Source organism: Corythoichthys intestinalis, chromosome 12 (assembly GCF_030265065.1).
Source record: "Corythoichthys intestinalis isolate RoL2023-P3 chromosome 12, ASM3026506v1, whole genome shotgun sequence".
In the NCBI taxonomy this organism is placed as follows: Eukaryota; Metazoa; Chordata; class Actinopteri; order Syngnathiformes; family Syngnathidae; genus Corythoichthys; species Corythoichthys intestinalis.
Genome location: NC_080406.1, coordinates 10,330,103 through 10,354,772, shown reverse-complemented (window position 1 = coordinate 10,354,772; position 24,670 = coordinate 10,330,103). Strand labels below are relative to the sequence as shown.

The window sequence follows — 24,670 nt, the reverse complement described above, 5'->3', positions numbered from 1 at the left end:
ATTGGTCGTGAAAAGGAGATAAAATTATCCTTGAGGTTAAGAAATTACCCAAAAATAATATATAAATATTATTAATGCAATTTAATCCCTTAAAAGGCACATTCTGAGTTGCACAAAGCTGATTTGCTGCAAAAAGGAGATTTGCAGTAAACTGTATATCAAAAGGCTGAATTCACATGACCTGGCAAAACTTGTAATTACAACACCAATACAAACACTTCCTTGGAACAGTGAAATCTCAAATCTGCTGATTGTTGCCAGATTCATAAAGAGGACAAAATAGAGCAATTGTATTTTTAATACAAACCAGATGTTTAAATAAAAAAAAAAGTTGGGACGCAAAACAAATTATAAATAAAAACCGAATGCAACGATGCGCACGTATCAAAGTTCAATATTTTATTGAAATAGAACATAGAGAACAGATCAAAAGTTTGAAGCTAGCTATGATTCCGGAAAATTGTTTGCAGTAATATGTAAGAAATATAATTAGCATTGTTGTTCTAGTCAAAGCCAATGATAACGAAAATGTTTCTTCGACCAACAATTTTTTCATGACGATGACGAGACAATTTCAAACTAAAAACGTGTCTTAGGAGACTAAAACATTACGACATGAGTGTCAGTTTTTGTCTGACGAGATGAGAACAAGATGAAAATGAGCCATAGTTTGCGTCAAATGGTGACAAAGTGTGAAATGTTCTAACTGTACGTGTAATTAGCCTGCATTAGTTATTGCATTCATGTGACGTGCTGTAAGATTTGTTATATCTAGAGAGATTGTGTGATATTACTTCAGCCTTCAAAGGTCTGTACTGAGTGATCATCACACACTAAATGCAACTCATAGCATTAGCGTAGCGTTCTCGTTAGCATTAACATTTGGCGTGGTGAGCGTCATCTCAAACTTTTACATTTTTCACATACTGTTTGTGGCTTCTAAGTGGGTTTAATTGAAAATAGTGTACTGCTTTTCCTGCTGAGGGTGTATTATCACCAAGTTGGTGTTGTCCTTGTAGACGCTACAATATGTGCTCGTTTGTAAGTTTTCTTTTAAAATTGTGAGAAATCTTTATTTATTTTTGGACTAAAACTTTTGAATTTAACAGAGAAAACCTTTTGAGTAATTGTCAACTAAAACTAGACGAAATTTGAGTTTTCGTCAATGGAAACTAGATGAAGACCAACACATTTTGAAATTAATAGTATTTTCGTCCAGTAGACTAAGACAATTAAAAGGGCTGGCAAAACCATCAATGATAATTAATTAAATGAACATTGTTTTAAGTTTTTCATAAATCTGTGTTTGCCATATGGAATCCGTAGACTTCATATTGACAGGTCAGATCGGTCATTCACTGCGCCTCATCTTCAAGTAGGGGACCGCCCACATCAAGAGGAAGAATTCACAAACACAAGCACGCAGCGATCTAACGGCAGATTTCTGTTGGAAAAAGTATGAAAGCTGTACCGCATAAAAACAGGAAGGATTGTCTCAGGAGTGATTCGTTCGAGGATTCAAGGTAATTATTATATACCATGCATGCATTTTGAAACGTGAAAAAAATTCATGGGAGAAATTAGCCGCTACTGCATCGGCATCATAGTATATATTTACATAAAATAAATGCTAACGGGACGTTTTTTTTTCTTTTGACCAAGAATCGAGACTGTTTTACTTTCATATCTATAAAGAATTCGGGGATTTAAGCATTTATTCCCAAGAATTTTCACCGGAAAAGCTCTGTTTACATAAGGCGGCTGCTAGCTACATTTACTAACAGACTAGCATTGTACTCTGACATATTTACGTGAAATAAATGGTAACTGCACCTTTTTTTTGTTTTTTGTTTTGTTTTTTTGCTTTTAACCAACAATCGAGACTGTTTTACATCCATATCTGTAAAGAAGTCAGGGATTTACACATTTTTACACAAGAATTTTGACCAGAAAAACTCTCTTTACATAAGGCGGCCGCTAGCTACATTCACTAACAGACTAGCATTGTACTTCAACATATTTATGTAAAATAAATGCTAACTGCATGGTTTATTTTTGCTTTTAACCAATAATCGAGACTGTTTTACGTACATATCTATAAAGAATTTGGGGATTTAAGCACTTATTCACAAGAATTTTCACCGGAAAAGCTCTGTTTACATAAGGCGGGCACTAGCTACATTCACTAACAGGCTAGCATTGTACTTTGACATATTTACATAGAATAAATGCTAACTGCACTTTTTTTTTTTGCTTTTAACCGAGAATCGAGACTGTTTTACGTACATATCTATAAAGAATTTGGGGATTTAAGCACTTATTCACAAGAATTTTCACCGGAAAAGCTCTGTTTACATAAGGCAGGCGCTAGCTACATTCACTAACAGACTAGCATTGTATTTCCACATATTTACGTAAAATAAATGCTAACTGCATGGTTTAGTTTTGCTTTTAACCAAGAATCGAGACTGTTTCACGTACATATCTATAATTTGGGTATTTACGCATTTATTGACTAGACCGTTTCACCGTAAAAAAGGCGGCCGGTAGCTACTTTTACTAACAGACTAGCATTGTATTTCGACACATTTACGTAAAATACATGCTAACTGCACGTTTTTTTGCTTTTAACCGAGAATGGAGACTCTTTTACTTCCTTATTTATAAATTATTCAGGGAATTAAGCATTTATTCAGAATTTTTGATTTTCAACGAAAAAAGCAATTTGTCTGTGATTCCACTCTGTCAGCTTTGACGGCCTCGCCAACAATGCAGGCCCCCTATTTATCGGCCCCGCGCCTCATCAATACATTATGAAGTCTATGTTGGATCATATCACAATCTGCTTTAAACCGCAATACCCAGCCCAACTAATAAAGTGGTAATTGGTCTTTCAGAATATGGCTTTTCCAGCCTCTTATTGCTACTTGTCCCAACGTTTTAGAGATTTGTTGACACCATAAAATTTAAAATCAACATATTTCTCCCGTAAAATGATGCATTAGCTCAGTTTTTGCTGAAATACATAAAATAGTGCAATTTAGAACGTTTACATCATTGCATTCAAGTTTTATTCACAACTTTTTTAGAATCTGCTCTGTAGCGCAAAAGGGTAATTTGCGGAACTCCAAATAGTATGCTATAATAATATACGTATCGATATCAAAACTGCAAAACTCAGTCACAATCCTGTGTCGTGGTGTGAGAATAGAATTGTGACACAAAAGAGTTATGATTAATAATTTTTTTTTTTGGGGGGGGGGGGCGAATTGTCATACGCTTGCTTATGACATGATGTCATTGAGTGTCATTTAGTAAATGATGTAACTTTTGATGCAACATTAACATTTTTTTTCAAATGTCTTTGGGTTTGGATTGAAGTGTAGGAACTGTGTAAGGGTTAGGAGTCTAGGACACTTAAGTAGCATATGTCAAAAGCATTCATTAATATTCATGACTTATGTCACAAAGTTCAAGTTAATTGTTATCAAAATATCATTTTGTGTATCGAATCGTAGGTCAAGCATCATGACACGAATCCTATCGTTCAGTTTTGTATCGTTACAGCCCAAGCAAATAGTCTAAAACTATGTTTAGACATGGCAGTCACGTAAACATCAGTGGAATTTTGCCGAGTTGACCGTCTCTACATGGTGGACAACCGCAAGCTCTGAGGGATCCAACATGCCTGAATGTACAGCAGGGTCGTGAGAATTTGCTCGTCAGATTGCATGCTGGGATATGGGAAGCTCCATTTTTTTCCCCATTTTGGCAGAAAAAGTCAGTCTAGAAGTCAGGTTATATTTAGATCAGGAATATATCAAAAGCCGGCAGCTGGAAATGCGATCACTGAAGTAAATAAAGGAAGTGCAAATATTTCATTGCATGGGCCTTATTTTTAAGCAGCACCACTGCTTGACTGACGGCGATTCAAGTGTTATTGAGTGCTTCAGAAGACTTTTGCTTAAGTGATTCTTCATGATATGATTCGGACCGGATGGTAACTGTATGAATGGATACTAATGGAGAAGCCAAGCAACCACAAGAGAAAGTGATGGCTAATGAGGAATGCAGCTGCACAAATTAGGTTACATAAAAGATCCAATTATGTGTGGAAAGACTGAGATCTCGGGGAGAGGGTAGCAGTCTGAAAGTATTACATTTCATCTTGACATTGCTGGATATTGCCCTTGTTACACTGCCTCCATTTTCTGCATATTTCTCTGCCGCTTATTTGAAAGATTGTGATGAAAAAAGTCAGCCTGGGAGGATGTTTTGAAGCCCGGACTTTTGAGTTTAAACGAATTGTTCGGTGATATTTTCATTATAGTGAGCATGAGTGTTGTTTTTGGCAGCCCATTTAATTTTTGTCTTAGCCTTGTGGGCGAAAATACTTATAAGTCATAGTTAGAGGTGTGCAAAATTTCCGATTCTTAGATTATTCGCGATTCGGCCGTGGAAGATTCAAGAACGATTCACAAAAATCCAAATTCCAATTATTGAAATATGCCAAGTAAAGCGGAAGTACAACATACTCAGCACGCCGCGCGGTCTTCGGGACGCAATGAGGAACGGAGCGAGAGTAGCTAAACATCATGCTTCTCATTACCCGGCCCCTCGGGTAATGCCAATGCTTAACTCACGGCTCTAGCGCAACTCATGCCACGAGATAAAAAAAAACACAACAACATACCTGACTGCTTCCGAAAAGCTGCTACAAAGTACATCCACATAATGTTACGGTAGATATCATTTATATAGGACTAGATGCAATATAGATTCGGTAGTGTTAACAGCACATCTACAAGAAGCTAGATGCGGACGGTAGTAAACGGCCACCATCTTAAAGCACTACATTTCCCTGCAAGGCTGTTGTAGCGAACCTTCCAAGCAAACCTAATTAACTTTTTATCTAAAATACTCCTAAATCTATCTTTAAAATAGTTTTAAAACTTTCACATGTCGAAAGTAGACAAAAGGGAAATTATGGAATAACGGGAGCAATTTTAACAACTTTAACGGTTGATTCACAACATTAAATTAATTGAATGTAGTTTAAAGTGCATGTGACACAAAAAAGCATGTTTATTTCATAATACATGCGGTATTTTATGCTCCTGAATGATATGGACCGCTTGGATGTGTGTGGAAGCGATCGCTATTTTTATTTAATTTTTTTTAATCCCGCGCCATGAAAATGAGTGACTTCCGGCTTCGGTCTTGCATTGAGGAGGAGGGCGCTTTGACGTGTACGGTAGAAGGCATCCTCTTCACTATACAGCGTACTGTTGTGTATGAGGACGAAGGATTCAGCGGATTTTGCGGATTAATACGTTTATTTTTCGCATCACGCCAGCCAAACGGCTGCAGAAAAATCATTCTGTATGAGGGAGAGGCGTATGCGCCTTTTTGGAGTTTCAAAAGGTTCCCATTCACCGTGGATATTGGCCAAAACAAGCCCGACGACTACTGTGGGACCATTGGACTTACGAGGAAGTGAGTAAACATCTTGTTTAGTATTATGTCAAATATTAATACAGCTATTACAAAGTAAAGACAACAAACTTTCTTTTAAATAAAGGACTACTTACGTTTGATCATTGTTAGGCATGTAAAAAGCTCTCCTCATGCACATTAGCAGCACGTTAGCTGCACAACAACTGCAGCCACCCTCCTCTGGGGAACCAACTGTAAATTGCTCTCCGCCGGGCCGTTTGCCGATCCGCGAAGACAATCGACAACCCAGTCGTCATGTCAAATAATCCGGCCTAGTTATGTGTGATTTTCCGCCTAGAAGACTTTGAAACATCACTCGGTTCGGGTTAGCATGTCGGCTAGCTGTCACGCCTTTTGGTTTGTTTACATTCTCCGAAGCCGGGGAAGGGAAATGACATCCGATTTAGGTGTCATAAAATATCGTTCAGGAGGTGCGACAGTAAAGGTGAAGTCGACAGTTTTGACCATTATGGAGTAATTTTGCCATGTCGTCCTGAATAAATGCATTTTTATGATTTCATATTCCATTTAGCACAAGACTGTTATTTGTCATAACCATGCCATTTATTTAGCAATTGGGGAAAATACTTGGATAAAAAGAATATCCTGTAAAAATATTGGAGTAGAGAGACTGAAACAATGACATTTTGCAGCTCTCTTCGTCGCGTTTTCCTCGTTGTGAATAGTTCCCCCTCGACGGGCTGACTGGTCCTTCTCAAGCCATTTATATAGCTATTGGGGAAAAATACTTGGATAAAAAGAATATCCTGTAAAAAAATGGAGTAGAGAGACTGAAACAATGACATTTTGCGGCTCTCTTCGTCACGTTTTCCTCATTCTGAATAATTCCCCCTCAATGGGCTGAATAGTAAAACCGATGAGCCCATTCTCCCGCTGACGTCATCCACCTGTTGGGGACGTTAGAGCCCTATAGTGGTAGGCGTGGCTAACCGACAGATTAAAAGACTAATTTCTCGTCATCTGCGCTTTGCTAAATTGTTGTATATAGTTGAATCGTCTCAAAATATGATTCTAATTCACATAATAATGCCATTTAAGACTTTTTTTCTCATGTCGTATGTTCTTTAAAGCTGCTGATACAGAATGCGGACTGGAGTTTTTTATTTACTGTTATTTTTGTATATTTGTTTACTGCTATATGTTAACTTGATACTGAAATAGTAGTTTGGTATAGCCTGAGAGTATTTTTGAACAATTTTGGAACTAATGTGCAAAACATAAAAAAATTAATTAATTTAAAAAAAAAAAAAAAAATTTTAAAGGAAGGGGGTGCATCAATAATCGTTTTATAATCGAATCGGAGCCTCTGAATCATAATCGTAATCGAATCGTTAGGTGCCCAAAGATTCCCAGCTCTAGTCATCGTCATATTTTAGTCTAGAGCAGAAAGGAATACTCAAGCAACTCGAGTTTAAAAACTGATCAGAGTAATTTTATTCACCTCAAGGAATCGTTTAATTTTGCCAGCTCTAAACATCACGTTTTGCCCCGACAACTTTTAATGCGGGACAACGCGCCGGCGTCACGTGCGTAGAGGAAGAAGCAATTAATAAAAATTTTTAAAAAAACGTACTGCAGCCGACAGCCGCTACAAACTACGCCGACGTTGCTAAAAACTACCCCCACATGATGCTAGTGTGATAGCAGGTAGTGTCCAATGCGTCTCATGGATATCGCATTCATTTAGTACTAGATGCAAAATGACAGACTTAGTGGTTTGTTTTTTTTCTAGTCACTTTTCTCCTATGTCTTCTTGTGTACAGCGTTTTTTTGTTGGTGTGTGTGCTATGGACCCCCTGTGAGATTCCTGAATAAAGATATATGTAATACACACTCAGCAGCAAAACACTACATTATTTTCAATTGATTATACCCACCTGGATGCCACGTACTGAGTGTAAAAAAAAATAAGCCCGAGAGTAGGAGGATGCTTGCCGTTAGCACTAGCCTAATGCTAACCCGAATACTATGCTAATGTTACGAGTTACATTTAGTGTGTGATGATCACTCAGCACAGATCTTTAAAGGCTAAAGTAACATTGCACAATCTCTTGCCAAGATAAAATAAATTAAATAATTTTACAGCACGTCACATAAATGAGACAACTAATCACTGTTCTGATGCAGGCTACTGTACGTCAAAAGAAAAAAAAATACGACATTGGATAATTTCTCGCGGCACACCTGATGATCTCCCACGGCACACTAGTGTGCCACGGCACACCGGTCGAAAAACACTGGCCTAAACCCTGAGCCACAGCTCAACATTATTACAATTTGAACAAAAATAACTGAATTATTTTTAGGGCTGTCAAACGATTAAAATTTTTAATCGAGTTAATTACAGCTTAAAAATTAATTAATCATAATTAATCGCAATTAATCGCAATTCAAACCATCTATAAAATATGCCATATTTTTCTGTAAATTATATATATATTCTGTAAAATAAATTGTTGGAATGGAAAGATAAGACACAAGATGGATATTTACATACGGTACCAAAGGACTGTAGTGGGCATTTCACGCTACTGTCATTTAAATCTGTCTATGCTGTCCTCACTCCGAAGTGTCTACTTTTTCCAAAGCTAGACAGCTAGTGAACGACGCCTTAATAATCAGACTTCTTCCTTTTTCATCTGATTTATTAATAAAATGGCCTCAAACCATTGTCCTCTTTAGACCGTCGTAAAACTACAAAAAAAAGTACCCAAACATTGCATTAGCAACAACGTTAAATTAGCACGCTATACAGGTTCACTAAACATAAACAAAAAGCGTCTCATACAAAAAATATAACATTTCGCTTACTAACATACTATGTACATTCTTTACAACAACCATACTTACGGACAAATCTTGTCCAAGGATCATATAAGCACAACATTACAACGTAGGTGTCAGCCCGAGACGTCGTGCAGCCATATTAAACTGGCAAGAAAACAATAAACCATGTCGCAAAGCGACCACAAGAGTTCGCTGTTAGACAGCACAAAAAGCCTTGCTGTAAAACTTACCAAAAGGCAGAATACTGTCTGAGCGGGACATGTGCGTTAATTGCGTCAAATATTTTAACGTGATTAATTTAAAAAATTAATTACCGCCCGTTAACGCGATAATTTTGACAGCCCTAATTATTTTACATAAAACGCACGTGTGTATGACTCGTATCATGTTCACATTATACACATCCTCTTGCTCAAAACTGAGAGTTGCCAGAAAGAAACACACTAAACACACTGGTGCTAACTTTCGTAGCTGGGAAGAAACGTTCATGACAGTGTTTACTAACCTTAAATTTTGTATAAATGCGAAATCATATTGGAGGTATTGTTTTCTCGGCAGCCAACCGCAAACATATTTTACATGTCGGTTGGCCTTCCTCCTCACAGTTGCAGCTGTCAGTAACTTATCTGTAGCCGAAGTATTCCCATACCAGCAATTTCGTTTTCTTTGGGGGGAAAAAGTTTAGGAATTTCACCTCCTCCAGCCATCGTGTAGCACAGCTGACTCAATGACACTAAGCAACAACTAGTGGGGTAGGGCTGAGCCTTGCAGCTGCAAGCAAAGGATTTCTCCCTGCATTTTTGGGATGTTTTCATACCACGGTATACCTTGAAACCGGTAATCGACACATGTCTATACATAAGTACAAAGATAAAGCTTTTCAAGGGCAATTTAGAGAGGGATGAATACAGACAAGAATGCTCGAGAAATTACGGTTAGTCATAATGAAATTTTCAAAATATTAACAACAGCTTTCTTGGAAAATTTTGTTTCACTTCTCATCTCAATAATCACAAAACATTGTTATGCATTTAGTTATTTGATTGTCGTGAAAGCTCACACAAGCGGCAATAACCCTGTCCCTCGGTAGGTCTTGTGTAAAAAAGGCAAAGGCCAAGTTTCTGTCAGGTCCTGATGCAGCAATTTTGTAATATCTCTGTGTAAGGGAGCATAAAGTCACATACGGAAAAGTAGTTGTGATGTCATTGCATGAACATGCTCTGAAAGTGCTACAACGGAGCAATAATGCCTGTGCTTGCAGTCATCAAAGCTGTCAAACTTGATTTGAGAGGAGTTGTGCAACACACAGCTGGAAGAGTTTCAATAGCTTTCAATAGATTGCACCTCTACTGGGCAACAAGGGGAGGAGAGAAGGGTCACCTCAGTTCCAAAGGCAGCTGCAGTGCAGTCAGTGTGAGTAGATGCAGAATAGCAAATTCAAGGCAAAAGGAGGTATGTACACCAGTTGTATAGTGACATAGATTCTTCCATAAGTCAGGAAGGAGGTATGCGAACAAGCTGCGGCCTCTGTCCGCCTCGGGCTACAGCTGCTGAATCACACAGAGCTTGTATTTCCATTCTGAACTCCAATGATTCATCAAGCATAGATGGGTGGGTGAGCCACAGTGATCCTTGCCCAGGGATTTCATCTTGGATGATCGCAATATCAACCAGATTAGACATGTTCAATGCGGAATTCAACGAATACTTATGCTTGCTGGCCACGATGGGTCATCAAATTATGTAATTGAAACCGATACGGAGAGATGGCGTATTATTCCCGCTCGGTCGATTTAACTCGCCCACTTTTGTGTCCTTCTTCCCTGAAGTAAGCTTCCCAATTGAATTAATGGTTCTCTGACGCAGAGGATAATTCATTGAGCGTTTTATTACAATTAAGTTACAAACTACTCAAGACGTATTTCAGCCAAAGTACATTTTGTCAGCAAATTCAATAATTGTAAATACAGTGTAAAACAGATTGACGGTCTCAATGCTGGTGCTGTTGACCCACTCAAGTCCCTATTTGTTACTGCTATACAACTAAATTAGGGCTGCAGCTATCGATTATTTTAGTAGTGGATTAATCGATGAACTAGTTACTTCGAATGATCAAGTAATCGGATAAGGAACATGAAAAATGTAAATACCTGAGCTGAGCCTCAAACGGTATAAAAAATTAATAAATGAGGATCTACGTACAACAAAATAACAATTGGCTAACTTACATAGCAAAAGTCCGTTAGCTTAAATGCTATGAAATGTTAATTTTTTTTTTTTTTTTTTTTTTACAATGCTCATAACTAATTGTTCAGACACATATTCCCACAAAAAGCGGCTAAATATACCTATAAACTAAAATACTAATTCAATTAAAACACATTAGCTAAAAAAAAACTTGGCTTACGTTGGTCTTAACAGGGAGCAGTTGTATTCAGCCATGTCAAATGAGGCAGACCAGAGGGCAGTGTACCCACCCTATTTAATAAAATGAAATGCAAACACTTTTAAAATAAACCATTACAATGCCGCTTTAATTAAACGAATACGCGAAGCAACAAAATTTAATTAGAATATTTTTTTTCTAATTGAATACTCGAGTTAATTGATTAATCATCGCAGCACTAAATTAAATATAGAAATATCAGGAAACAGAGACGTTCTCCCAATTGATTGATTTTGATATCCTCTTACACCTTTCGTGCTAATGTTCAGCCAATAGCATTGTTGTTTTCATCAACAATGAGGATAACGAAAATATTTAGCCAACGAACAGTTTTTTTTCATGACGATGAGCTAAAAACATGGCTTGAGAGACCATAACAACGAAAAAAATGCCATTTTTTCGTCGGACGAGACACGACACCGAGATGAAAAAGCGGCATAGTTTCGGTCATATGTTCATAATGTGTGACATTTTCATATTGTATGTAGCATACGTCAGCTTGCATTGTAGCATTATTTGGGTTGTGCCACTCATGTGAGATACTGCTTCTGTCCCTCACTCTCCTCACCGGAGTTTAGGATGTGTTTCAAGCTAGGCTGCGCTCCTTCTTGCTTGTTTGGAAACATATGATATGTTTTCTTATCTTGGCAAGAGAGAATATGCAATGTTGTTTCAGCCTTTTAACAGTCTGTGCTGCGTGATCATCACACACTAAATGTAACTTGTCGCTTTAGCATAGCATTCGCGTTAGCATTAGCTTTAGCATGGCGAGCATCCTGTTAAACGCTCAGACAATTTTTTATACATAGTTCCTGGCAATATGGAACTAAAAACATGTATTAGGAGACTAAAACGTAATGATATGAATGCCAGTTTTCGTAAAACGAGAACAAGATGAAAATGAGCCATAGTTTCAGTCATATGCTAACAATGTGTGAAATTTTGTGATTAGTTATGTCATGTGACGTGCCGTAAGATTTATTTTATCTTGGCAAGAGAGATTATGCGATGTTACTTCTTACACGTTAAATGTAACTCATAGTATTAGCGTAGCATCCGCGTTAACATTAACATTTAGCGTGTTTAGAGTCGTCTTTAACTTTTAATTTTATTTTTTTTAAATTTCACATACAGTGTGTGGTTTCTCTGTGAGTTTAATTGAAGATAATTTACTGCTTTTCCTGCTGAGTGTGTATTATCATCACAATGTTGGCGTTGTCCTTGTAGATGCTACCATATGTGCTTGTCTGTTTATGTTCATTCAAAATTGTTGGAAACCTTTATTTTTGGACTAAAACTTTGGAATTTTACAGATCAGTTCAGTTCAAGTTTATTGTCCCCTAAGAAGGGAACACTTATCTTACAGCAGGTAAGCACAAGAATAACACAACAACAGATAATTTCGTCAACTAAAACTAGACAAAGACCAACACATTTTGAAAAACTTAAAATATGACTAACACTAAGAAGTATTTTTATCCAAAAGAACGAAGACAAAGAAAATAATAATAATAATAAATTAAAAAAAAAAAAAAACACTTGCAACGAGGATGCACGAATACAGACAGACAATAGTCATACAGTGAGCTAGCATGTCATATTTCACAGCAATTATGATGAAAGCAATGCGTATCGGCCCATCTACTAGGGGTGGGCGATATGGCCTTAAACATGTATCACGATAAATGGGGCAGATTTATCTCGATAACGATAAATGACGATAAAGTCGTCCAAGCGGACTGTTATATAATTTGAAAATCTGTTAATCTGTATTTCATGCATTGATTCAGTTTCTTGTTGATTTAGTTACCAGCATTCAATTTGATATATTTAACAAATGTACATGCAATCTAGACATTAGGTTTATACAAATGAATTGTAAACAATAAGAATTCAAGTATGAGCATTTATAACAGAGTGTATGGCTTGAACAATGTACATTGTCAAAATCGATATGCCTGTGCAAACATGTCATTGTAACACAAATGACTTGCAGCTCGAACAGTACACTTCAAAAAGACAATTTATTGTTAATGGCTGCTGTGACATAATTATTCAATACAAGTGTTTACTTTATGGTTTCAGGGTCCCCCCCCCCCCCCCCAGTGCATTTTTTAATAAATGCACACATACATGAACCCCCAAACAGACAGACAGACAGACACACATTAAAGCTATATTGATCTTCTGCAAATGAAACACTTAAGATTTTATGATAGCAATAATGACACAGAATTAAGCACATACAGAAAAATAGCTGGGGCCATTTGTGCTTTATGCTGAATGCTTTACCATCACAAAAGCTATCAGAAAAATCACACACAGTCAGATACAAAATAACGCGACATAGTAATTGCTAGATGCAGTCCATGCCCAATCCACTCATTAAATTCAGCCGTTTCGACAAGGTTAGAGCCGCTATCCGACTCCATCACGTTCATTTGTAGCATTAGCCGCTAGCGGCCGCTAGCGTTAGCGGCTAGCATTAGCCTGTGGCCTGGCTACCGGTAGAAAGCACTGAAAGCACCATCTCCGGAAATTGTGAGAACAAGGGAGGACAGCTGGTGAAAGCCCGTCTGGATGCCACCAAGAGTCTATTAAATGTCGGGTGAAAGTTTGGCGAACCTCCCTTAAGCCACACTCCATCACGTTTTGCTTGTAGCATTAGCTGCTAGCGTTAGCTTACCGGGCTTCTGTTTGATTGGCTTCCTGATGATCACGTGACTCCCTACGTAAGTACATTCCCTGCTTTCTTAAAGGGGAATGAGCATAGACGAACAACAGAGTCAAAGCGGGATGAAAAGACTATTTTCTTGTTTTATTAATTTACCGAATTTACCGACATGGTCAAAATTACGTCGGTCATTGTGAAGAATTTCGGTGACGGTAAATTTTCGGTTTACCGCCCAGCTCTACCATCTACTCAAAACACAGAAATTGAATCATATCGTATCAGCTGACCTTCAGATATAATGAAAAACAATCTACTCAATAACAACATCTTTCAATCTTCTATCAAGACATTTCTTTTCAAGCAGACCACCACATGCGAGTGTCTTCCGTCTGCTTCATGATATCAAATTCTTTGTCCCCTGAAAGTCTCTGGTCATTTGCCAGAGAGCTGGAACGCCACTTCAAACAGAGTCTGGCTTCCTCTCAGGCCAATTATGTGCATCAGAAAGACTGCTACAGCATGCATCACGTCTGCAATTCCGCCATCAATTGACTGCTTTTGCAGCAACCAATATAGACCAACTATACGACAGTGCACAACACAAATTGAACCTAATTTCATTGGACATGAAAACGTATCTCTTCGGTGTGGTTTTCCTGGATTATTTCTTGTTGTGCCTCAATCAAATGTGAGTGAAACCCCCCCATCACGATGATCATCCCTATGAGAATTGAAAGGGAAGGGGAAATATATGAGGGACAGGCTGTTAAAATGGCCTTTGCCCACCCTTCACAGCGCCTTATATTGAGGCGGGAAAATGCAGGGGCCCTTACAATGCGGCAAGAGAAAAGGGACTTAAAAGAGGATTATAAAAAAAAAAGAAAGAAAGAAAAGAGGAGATGTTTAAAGAGAAAAAGGTCTGGCAAAGCTTTCTATGTAGGCCATTCAGATCGAACACAAGAAGCATTCAGCCAATAGGACCCCCCTCCTTCAATTCATCCCACAAGGTTTCAAGAGGGAAGCCGCTTCACTGGAAATAAGGGAGCATTTGGAGTGCGCTCATGACGAAGCAGAGCCAGCAGCTCGCTTGGAGGCTCTACAATGTTAATCAGTCCAGTGGTCCAGTTCAAACACACTCGGCCCACTGAGCAGCTCCGTAGCGTTTGTAAGTACAGCTGCTGCTGCTACACATCACCATTAAGAGATGTTGTTGACTGCCGGCTCTTAGGACAGTTTATCAACTTAACAAGCTTTCAATTCGTCGCCATAAAACACGCACATACGGAAGGGCCCTAATGTGAGGGTGACTCAGGCTGTTTCGGAGATTTTAACTGAAATAGATAAAAACAGTGTGGTTTGGAGGATAAGCGATTGGCATAATTGATAGACTGAGAATTGAGAAACCTGTCAATTGTGGGGGCAAAATGGAGCCCAGTACTAAGATGATTGACTTTTGATTTGAATGCTTTATTTCGGACATATGCCAGTAGAAAATAAGAAAAATACAAAACCAATGAGAAACTTAGGATAACAACAACAGGGTAGGGGTAGGGGTAAGGGTAGGGGTAGGGTAGCTTTACAAGGGTGCTGGAGCCGAACCCAGATAGCTATGGGCAGGTGGGGGGAATACTGTGACCTGGTTGCCAGTCAATGGCGTACTGCAAGCAACACGTCACTTCCGCTCATTAATATTCATGACGTTAGCTACTGTTGCTAAGGGAGGATACGCCACCGTTTGTCCCCTATAGACCCTGCTCACATGACGTCACAACCACGCCTCCGCGCCATATTGTCCGTCAACTCGTCGTGTTGACGCATTACTGCTACGTAAATTCCTCCTATTATGGCGTGTTTTTCTGCTCGTTAACATTAATAATCAAAATGGTGAAGGCGTGTGTGGCGGTTGGTTGCAATAACAGAGAAGATAGACAGAGACTTGAAGTTCTGCCGTATTACGAGAGACCCGGAGAGGAGAGCGAGATGGACTGCTGCAATTCGACGAGAAAACGGGGCTCCAAACGATTACCACAGATTATGTAGTAGTCATTTTATATCTGGTAAGATGCATTCAATATATATTTAGAGGCTTTTGGGCTGACAACCACAATTAAGATCATTGCGAGGCTAATCGCCGACAACATACAGTTTCAAATTCAAGATGCTTATTTCTTCCACCATCATTACATTTTGAATAATATTTAGCTGGTACCAAGTGAAAGAAGCTGGCCTCGTCTACAGATCATCAGTTAAACAGGTGTGTCCAAACCTTTTGCAAAGGGGGCCAGATTCGGTAATATCATTATCGCGTCACATCGAACTCTTTGAAAACAGCGACTGTCTCTTTGCAAATGAGGCAGACACAGCTGTTGCGTGTTTTATTGAAGAAATAGTCCAATATCCACCTATCCTTGAAGCGTTGGCCATCGCAGTCAACTTTTTTTTTTTTATTGATTGTCGCCATTTTAGAAAATTAAAGTAAACGGGTCACACGGGGTAATGTTGCTTAGAGTGCTGCTCTTAAAGTTTTTCAAACTTTCGTGAGAATAGACTGATTTTGTGTGGACAAGATAGTTGTAGATATCAGGGTAGCAGATGTCAGGCAGAGAGGGCGAAGACAGCGGGTCGAAAAATATCGATTTAGGCATCAAATATGGATCTGGCGAATGGATAGACTGAAGCTTTTCCACATAACGCCTTTTATGCAACGCATCCAATGAGTTTACAGCGTCTGAAAGCACCGGGGCTTCCATGAATTGCACTATAAATTGAAACCATTGAGAATACGGATAAACAATGACGGACAATATGGCGGCCGGATACAGCGACACGTCATTCTGTGACGTTGGTGAGTAGGGTCTATAGGAAATGAATGGAAATAGTGTACGAAGGAGATGTTTTACAAAGCTGAACCTACCAATTCTCTCCAAAATTTATGTCCCTGGTGCCAAATTCACTTGCAAAGATGTGGAAGTACATAAAAATGTTCAGATAAAGAGATGGCTTGAGTCTCGAGGGCTGAAAAAGACCACAAAAAAAAAAACGAGCCTACCTTAGCTTTTTTAATCGACACCTTTTTCTTACGCGACTGACAATTACATTCTCCTGTTTCAACAAGGAGACTTCACCACCAGCCCTGTCTTTCTTATATATTATGTCCTCTGGTTGTCCTACGTCTCTGACCGTTCTTGGGGGTATTTTATATTTTGTGTAGCGATCGCAAATGCTACTCAGTGACAGCCAACGAACACTTAATTTTTTCATTGATAGCAAATCTTAATTCTATAATTTATTTACACTTCCCCTTAGTAAAGCTTTTTTTTTTTTTTTTTTACAACAGAAATGGCAACAGTGGCAGTCAGATAGCCTACCATTTTAATTCTTTTCAGGTCATTCATTGTCAGGCACAACGTCACGCTAAAAAATAAGTTAAAAATATCAAAATGGTTTACCTTTTTGTCCTCTGAAAGACCATACCAACGCAACAAAATGTTTACTGCATATGAAATCTGAATGAATTCACTGAGCTGGTGTTAAAAGTCGGCGCAAGTTGATTCCTTCTTCACATTTTTTACTCCCTTGATATGTCGAAATGTCTAGAGTCGGTCCTACAAGTTCCAAAAAAAGAAATGTGTGATCGGTAGAGGTGTGCAAAATTTCCGATTCTTAGATTATTCACGATTCGGCCGTGGAAGATTCGAGAACGATTCACAAACATCCAAATTCCGGTTATTGAAATATGCCAAGTAAAGCGGAAGTACAACACACTCAGCGCGCCGCGCGGTCAATGAGCAACGAAGCGAGAGTAGCTAAACATCATGCTTCTCATTACCCGGCCCCTCGGGTAATGCCAATGCTCAACTCACGGCTCTAGCTCAACTCATGCCACGAGATAAATAAACACAACAACATACCTGAAGCTGCTACAAAAGTACGTCATCCACATAATGTTACGGTAGATATCATTTATATAAGACTAGATGCACTACGGTAGCGGTAGCGTTTGCAACACATCTACAAAAAGCTAGATGCAGACGTAGTAAACGGCCGCCATCTTAAAGCAGTACACTTCTCTGCAAGGCTGTTGTAGCGAACCTTCCAAGCAAACCTAATTAACTTTTTAACTTTTTATCTAAAATACTCCTAAATCGGTAAAATATTGACTTGAATCTATCTTTAAAATAGTTTTAAAACTTTCACATGTGGAAAGTTGACAAAAGGGAAATTATGGATTAACGGGAGCAATTTTAACAACTTTAACGGTTGATTCACAACATTAAATTAATTGAATGTAGTTTAAAGCTGCTGATACAGAATGGGGACTGGAGTTTTTTATTTACTGTTATTTTTGTATATTTGTTTACCGCTATATGTTAACTTGATACTGAAATAGTAGTTTGGTTTAGCCTGAGAGTATTTTTGAACAATTTTGGAACAAATGTACAAAATATTAAAAAAAAAAAAAAAAAAAAAAAAAAAAAAGGGGGGGGGGGGGGGGGGGTGCATCAATAATCGTTTTAGAATCGAATCGGACCATCTGAATCGTAATCGTAATCGAATCGTTAGGTGCCCAAAGATTCCCAGCTCTAGTGATCGGCATGTTCGTTTTTGAAAGATTACCGGAGAAAAGTAGCAGAATTAAAATTGTTTCTATGCGAAGGCAGGTCTATAATGTCCCACTTCTGCTTTACATCCGCTTTACGATGCGACGTCAGGGTCTAAAAATAGCATGCATGCGGGTACGCCATTGCAGGGCACATGGAGACAAGCAACCTTTCACATTCACACTTATGGAGAATTTAAAGTGCTCATTAAGTCTATCGTGCATATTTATTTGTATGTGGGAGGAAACCGGGGTATCCAGAGATAACCCACGTAGTCGTGTGGAGAACATGGAAACTTCACACAGAAAGGTCTTAGGTTGAACCATTGATCACAGAACTGTGACGTGGAAGTGCTAACCACTGATTAACTGTGCCCCAAGATGTAAAAACTGAATTACAGATATCTGTGTCACATACAGTATCTCGTCTAGTATTTCAATTCTAAGAAGTCTTGCCATGTTTACCCACATGCTGATACCGTCCATTAAATATACAGTAGTTGTACAGTGACATGAAAAAGTATTTGAACTAGGGCTGCAGCTATCCATTATTTTAGTAGTCGATTAATCGATGAACCATTAGTTTGAATAATCGCGTAATCGGATAAGGAACATGAAAAATTAAATTACCTGACTTGAGCCTCAAACAGTATAAAAAATAAAGGAGGATCTATGTACAACAAAAAAACAATTGGCTAACTTAGATAGCAAAAGTCCGCTAGTTCAAATGCTATAAAATGCTAACTTTTTAACAATGATCTTAACAAATGGTTCAGACACATATTCCCACAAAAATAGGCTAAATATACCTATAAACTAAATTACAAATGCAATGAAAAAACATTAGCTCAAACAAAAACATAGCTTATGTTGGTCTTCACAGGGAGCACCTGGATTCAGGCATGTGAAATGAGGCAGACTAGAAGGCAGTGTATCCACCCAAATCAATAAAACTAAATGCAAACACTTTCAAAATCAACCATTACAATGCCACTTTAATTAAGCGAATACTCGACGCAGCAAAATGTAATTCGAATTCATTCATTCATTCATTCATTTTCCATGCCGCGTTTCCTTTTTTTTTTTTTTTTTTAATCAAAAACTCGAGTTAATCGATTAATCATTGCAGCACTAATTTGAACCTAATGGAATTTCTCATATTTCTGCAAAGAATCACTATAATAAGTGAGCTGATCTTTTTCAAAATCACACAGATGTAAAAACAGCGTCTGCTTTAACTGAAACCACTCAAATATTTATAGGTTTTCATATTTTTATGAGGATAGCATGCAAACAATGACAGAAGGGGCAAAAATAAGTAAGCAAATCCTCTGCCTAAGGAGACTTAAAGAGCAATTGAAACCAAGTTTTACCAAACAATTAAAGTCAGGTGTGTGCCCAATCACTGATTGAGTGGTTTAAAGCATCTATTCATTTTAAAATCATTGAAATAGACTGAATTAGTGGTCATTTAATACAGGAATTGTCCTTGTTTAACTGGGTGTCGATTTTCAATTTGTCTTCTACGGAAAATCACTCGTTTATTTATGCTCAAAATGGCGACTTCTCAGGAGAAGGCGTTTTGTGTTTTGCGAAAACAAATGCCATTGTCACAGTAGAACGTGCTTTCAGTTTTTGTCGCTGGTGGTGGTCACATTGAGCACTTGAAGTTATATGCAATACTTGTATCCAGCTAGTTATTAATTCTATTTTTTTTTTTTTTTTTTTTTTTTTTTAAATATACCACAATGGTTTTGGCACATTCTTTTTAAATAACCCTGTATTTTTCTTTTACTTAAAACCCAATCTTTTTCACCCAATTCCGATCCTCTGAAAAATGGTGCAATCAGCACGATTTCCCATCACATGATTTTGATCTGGGACATCCTTAACTTATACCGCTTCTTTAACCGAGTCATGCTTGGACATTGCCCTACATCTAACTTGTTCCGTAACCTCACTCCACAAAGAGAGACACAAAAACTTCCCAATGTGCTCTGTACCCTCTGATGCTGTAGTAAATGGAACTCCCTCCTCAAACTATAAAACCCTTCCTGTGTTAAAAAATAAATAAATAAAAATAAAATAGTTTCTGAATATTGCCAGGAAGTGATTTATTTATTGCTTTGTGTATGAGTGGAGCTTTATCTGTGGGTTTTAATGTTCTAGATTTTTAAGAGTAATGTTTTTGTGCGATCTCTATGCCCAGCATTATATATTATCCTTATCGCCCTTACGGCCAACGGGGGTGTTGTTGATTCACTTTGTCAGTTTATGGAGTCTGCTAGCCTTCTTCGCATAACAGGACTAGTTTTAAAATAGGATTAGTCCATTGTTACAACCCCCACGGCAGAGAGGTTTAAAAGAAAAAAAAATTGGACCACTGCAACGCCAAATGGGCCAGCTTTGTAGATAAAGCAGAGTCAGCAAACCTAAGGACATGCTTAATGTTTTACGATGCAGATTATTTACTGCAATTCCCAAGTTATATCATTAAAAGTCAATTTCAATCATCGGGCCAAACATATTTTGCCACAAGTAAAGCAATATTCCATCAAATTAATTCAATATTCGAGTGCAATAAACTTCAGGTTGGGTTATTTGAACCACAAATATGTTTGAGGAATAAGGGAGTTCCAAAAAATCGATTATTAGATGCATCACGATTCGACACGTGACGATTCGATTACGATTCATAAAGGTTCAAAAACGATGATTTTACCTAATAACCTTACGAAAGCCTCTCGTAGCAGAACGAAATTCATGACATTTCTGCCACCTGGACACCTCTAACGACGCAGGCACAATGTTATGATGGATGCTGCCGGTTACTGAGCGAGAGATCTACTCCTTTTTAAAAGAAGGAAAGTAAATTTGTGTATGAGACAGGCAGGGACCCGACGGTGGCGCTCCTGTGCGCAAGTTAATTTTTTAGAGCGAGAGGGGGAGATAGTTTGTTGCGCCTTGTCTTTCAGATGTCCAGCAGTAGTTTCAAGTTACGTCAACTGAAAAATGTCCTGAGTGTGTTGTTAAGACCCGTGTGCGTCTATCAGAGGTGAGTACACGAACCCTCTTGTACTGTTTAGCCTTTATTGTTGTTGTTTTTGAGATGTTAACAGTTAGCGACGAGCGCTAAGCTAATCAGCTAATTTGCTAACGTGTATTTCATATGCAGAACGTGTAACACCATGATTAAGTACAGCGGTAACACTACAAACATGCGAAATAGTACAGAAATCTGTGAAAACAATGTATATTGGTTAAAAGAAGTCTTATTTCTAACGACGCTTTGTTTCCAGAAAATGTGGAATTCATTCCAACTGTGTAACTTTTATTGCATTGTTGAGAGAAATAAGTTTTTGCATTTCTTAATAATAAAAAAAAAAAAGCAGCTTAAGGGCAGCTTTTTCTTATATGGGCATGTTTCCATCCGTCCTGTTGAATCATTAGGCTATTCTCTGGGCTCTGAGTGAGTGGGTGAGTTAGCGAGGGAGAAACACGTCTGCGAACCTACGTTCATTGTTTATGCTTTTTAAATATCTCTACAGAGGCAACGCCTGTGTGTATCATCTTTTCTGTTGTTGTTGTTGTGTTGTCCACCCGCGACTGGACACTTAGAGCCAGTTCTGTGGGTGTTTGAACAATGTGCTAAAGCTAGCAAAAGCATGCTAGCTGTTTATGTCATTGCTGTAAAACAACCTAATTATCATTTATTTACGTTGATGCGAACCTGTTTGGTATCGAGGACCAAATTGATTCAGCAAGTTATACGGTCATCCAGCATTGTCATTTGGGAGTTCGCTGTATAGCCAGGACCGAGCCGTAGTGTCCTGGTGAGGACAGTATATTCGCATTTCGTCGTTCATGCACTGTACACTGTACATTTATTCAACATGTTGTTCTCTATTGTATTTTTATATTAAATTGCCTTTCAAGATGACATATCTGTTCTATGTGTTGGATTTTATCCCCAAAAATGCGACTTATACTCCGGTGCAGAGGTTGTGCAAGACTTTTTCGTTGTCTGTCATTTTGACTGACAGTGTCATAAAAATCCGGTCATAATCTATTTTTACCCGTCACTTACATTTTTAAAATGATAATAATGACATATTCAATAGTATTTAGTTTTCATTCATTTTTAATTAATATTCTGTCCGAACAAGCAAACAGACAGCGGAGTGCACCAATCAGCCACGGGCAGACGTGCCGTTAGCAAAGCGACGAGGGCAGGACGAGGGACTTGCGCACGGAAGTAAACATACGAGGAGAACGGAGTTTATTCAACATGGCTAGCGCGAGACAGACTGTTGTCAATGTCTCGTGTCGATGTGTTTTAGCTCATTTAAAACTGAATTTACCGCGGATTGGAACATATTCTCGGCTCTCCCGCCATCCGTGTTGTTGTAGAGACGACTTTCGGCGCGGAAGAGTGACGTTGCTCGTGAAGAACACGTCTCGCAAATAAACAAATCTGATTTGTCCATTGATTTTGTACCTACTCGAGAGGCTGTGTCCCAGACTTTTCTCTCTGTGTTTGAAAAATACAGGGAGAACAGTCTGGCCGTGCCAGGAAAACACTCAGTTGCCTTAACATTTTTCCGAGTAAGACCAACAACGTCATGCATCAAGAGAGACAATAGCTAATTAATATGCTCACTCGCCACCCTGTGGTCTGGGGTGTGAATTGCAACCTGTCAAAATGACAGATGGACTTCAGTTTTTTCCGTCACCGTTTTAAAAAACCGGTCAACGACGGAAAATATTCGGTTAACGCGACCCCTGCTCCGGTGTGACTTGTATATGTTTTTTTTCTCTTCGTTGGGCATATTATGGCTAGTGTGACTTGTACTCAGGTGCGACTTGTCCGAAAAATACGGTAATCACCTTTTATTCTCACTTGAGTCCCATACACAAAACACACATCTCTGAGCAATTGTTCGCCTAATTCATTATCCGTCACTTTTTCAGGGCTTTTTCTCATCAGGATAGCTCAACATTGTTGAGTGATTCTCCATGGCAACCCCCGCTGGGTGGTCCCGTTTTCACTGACGGGGAGCAAGAATCTGACTCTCCATCATCCTGTAAGATTCACAGTAGTTTTGCTTAATTCTACACAAAAGCCACACAATTGCACAGTTGCCTTCCAAACAGCAATTTCATTTTTAACTTCCCAGTCAAGTTCTTGTTCTCTGTACACACATCTCGGCTCTCGAAAAATACATTGTTTTTCAAGGGTTGTTTCCCATGAGGTATCATCTTTGCTACAACTTGCTGCAAGCTACGATCATTAACGTCGGGTAGAGCTGGAAGAAATGTACCTATTTTTATTTTTTGTACGGTGTGGTATTTGATGTGAGGGAAGACTATCGAACAATGAAGGTGGAAACTGAGGAGAAAATGAAAGAAGGCTGGAAAAGGAAGGAAACTTTGATGTGGGATTGCTTTCCCCAAAACTCAAGGAGAGGCTACATTGTTCCGCAAAAGAACGAAGAAACTATAAAATAGATATTTTTCAATGACATAATCAAGACTGAGTGGGAGCATTTTTCTCAGTTCTCATCTCATTACCAGAAGTGAAATCTCCAAATTAAAAAAAATCCTTAAAAGATGAGTTTATGGGCATTTTATTTTTCTTTTCAGTGTGGCCACAAAAGTCCGGAAATATGATACATACAACTTCATCACTATACTACTGCACAGTCAATTTTAAGGTGACTTGCTGCAACTAATGACTATTTTTTTATTATCAATTAATTGGACAATTAATTAAACGATTAATCGATTAATCAGATAAATGTCACTTTTTTTTCCAATTACCTTCCCAATTTAACTTGAAGTCGTTTTAGGCATGTTGCAAGTAACAATGAAGACAAAATGGATGACTATGTCCTTCAAAAATTATATTTTATGACAGCTTCCTGACTTAACTGTGGTTTACAACTGTACTGTTTTAAGTAGAGATGTCGGGTCCGATCACGTCATTTTCAAAGTATCGGAATCGGCAAAAAAATATCGGACATGCCTTTCTTTTAATATATATATATATATATATATATATATATATACATATATATATATATATATACTTTTTTTTTTTTTTTTAATTAAATCGTTTTCTAATTGTATTTAACGTTACAGACATAATATGTTACACTCATCCAGAGTCTTTAGTTTAGGCTTAAGGTAGGGTTATCAAATTAATCCCGTTAATGGCAGTAATTTAAGAAAAATTTTATCACGTTAAAATATTTAACGCAATTAACGCATGCGCGGCATGACCCACACACGCAGTGTCACTTTCAATCTGTAATGGCGCCGTTTTACCTACACAGTGGGGAGAACAAGTATTTGATACACTGCCAATAGGTTTTTCCATTGGCAGTGTATCAAATACTTGTTCTCCGCACTGTATATAGAGCTAAAAGGCAGCGAAAAATGAGTAGAGTGAATTTTGGCAGCCTTTGGAGCCTTTTTTTAATTGGCTAAAGTCTTACAATCCCTCTCCCTACAATTAGAAATATCGTGTGAAGCAATGTGGGGAAGAAAGGGAGTAATTGATCTTTTTCTTAACACCCTATGTTATTTCCCAACGCAGAGAAGATATATCAATTGGTACCACTACGCACAGTCATGGTTGCACTTC

General features: G+C 38.3%; 1 protein-coding gene across 1 annotated transcript in view; it reads right to left on the bottom strand.

Moving 5' to 3' along the window:
• The window catches only part of nck2a (NCK adaptor protein 2a), an 80,749-nt gene that overhangs the window by 26,466 nt on the left and 29,613 nt on the right, over positions 1 to 24,670 (bottom strand). The gene's annotated exons all lie outside the window — the stretch shown is intronic.